The sequence below is a fragment of the Mus caroli genome, chromosome 15, assembly GCF_900094665.2.
Source record: "Mus caroli chromosome 15, CAROLI_EIJ_v1.1, whole genome shotgun sequence".
In the NCBI taxonomy this organism is placed as follows: Eukaryota; Metazoa; Chordata; class Mammalia; order Rodentia; family Muridae; genus Mus; species Mus caroli.
This window is the reverse complement of record NC_034584.1, coordinates 95,974,280-95,975,904: the sequence shown is the minus strand read 5'-3', so window position 1 is coordinate 95,975,904 and position 1,625 is coordinate 95,974,280. Positions and strand designations below refer to the sequence as shown.

The 1,625-nt window shown below is 45.4% G+C and overlaps 1 pseudogene; it reads right to left on the bottom strand.

Annotated features, from left to right (window-relative positions):
- Positions 1-209: 209 nt before the first annotated feature.
- On the bottom strand, positions 210-648 carry LOC110310853 (annotated as a pseudogene).
- Between the last annotated feature and the right edge of the window lie 977 nt (positions 649-1,625).

Here is a 1,625-nt window from a genome sequence, read left to right as displayed (position 1 = left end):
TAGATTTTTTTTATTTTTTTTATTTTCTGTATATGAGTACACTGAAGCTGTCTTCAGACACAGCAGAAGAGGGCATCATATCTCATTACAGATGTTTATGAGTCACCATGTGGTTGATGAGAATCAAACTCAGGACCTCTGATTATTGAGCCATCTCTCCAGCCCCCTGAATTCTGCCACGTCTTGCTGGTTTTTTTTTCTTTCTTTTCTTTTTTTTTTTTTGAAGGCAGTTGTGCAACTTTATTTGACATGAGCAGGTTAGTTCTCATCCACATTGATTGTCTGTAGATTTTTGAATGTGGTAACAGGGACGTAAGTCACCAGCGTGTAGAGCTTGTTTGGGGAATCCTCATCCTCATTACGTTTTCTGGACAAGCGCACTCGGATGCGATATGGAACGTTCCTTATTCCCTTGGCCCAGACGGCCTTATTGAGCCTGGTGTCAATGCGCACATCTGGTGTCCCCATTTCCTTCATGGCAAACTTCCGAATTTCTTTGAGTGCCCGAGGAGCATGATTCTTGAAGCCCACTCCATGGATGTGCTTGTGAATGTTGATGGTGTATTCTCGGGTCACCACCTCGTTGATGGCAGAACGGCCCTTCTTCTCGCCACCCTTCTTTGCGGGAGCCATTCTGCCGGGCCCAAGTAGGAAAAAAGCTTTTTTTTTTTTTTTCGAGACAGGGTTTCTCTGTGTAGCCCTGGCTGTCCTGGAACACACTCTGTAGACCAGGCTGGCCTACAACTTAGAAATCTGCCTGCCTCCGCCTCCCAAGTGCTGGGATTAAAGGCGTGCGCCACCACTGTCCAGCTCTCTTTTCTTTAAAAAAAATTAAAAATAATTTTTAGCCAGGTGCTGGTGAGGCACACTTTTAATTCCAGCACTCAGGAGGCAAAGGCAGGCCAATCTCAGGGCCTTTGAGTCCAGCCTGGTCTACAGAGCAAGTTCCAGGACAGCCAAGGCTACACAGAGAAACCCTATCCTAAAAAGCAGAACAAAAAAACAAATAAAAAAATTTTATTAGACTAGTCCAATGCTGTGTTCCTCAATTCTTATGATTTACCTCAAAACTGCTGTTTATGCAGCTAAACCTCTCTCTCTCTCTCTCTCTCTCTCTCTGTGTGATAGGGTTAGGGTTTAGGGTTAGCACCCACGCATGCTGTGGGCAGGGAGAACTATAGGTAAGCATGGCTGCATCTGGGGGTCAGGGCATTCAGGAGGCCCTGAGCAAGAACATGAGCCCATATCAAAAGGGGTCAAGGATCTGGCCCCTCTATCTCCTTCTCCCCAACATGTTCATTGTCCTTAGGAGTCAGGGTTTGTGATGAATGACCCAGAAGCCATCTTCAAACTCCTTTTGGAAACCTAGGTATTTTTTCATCCTTTGTAAAACATTTATTGATGGCTTTTTTGTTTTGTTTTGTTTTGTTTTTGTTTTTCGAAACAGGGTTTCTCTGTGTAGTCCTGACTGTCCTGGAACTCGATCAGTAGACCAGGCTGGCCTCGAACTCAGAAATCCACCTGCCTCTGCCTCCCAAGTGCTGGGATTAAAGGCGTGCGCCACCAACGCCCGGCTATTGATGTGTTTTATTTTATGTGTAAGTGTTCTGCCTGCATGCACTTCT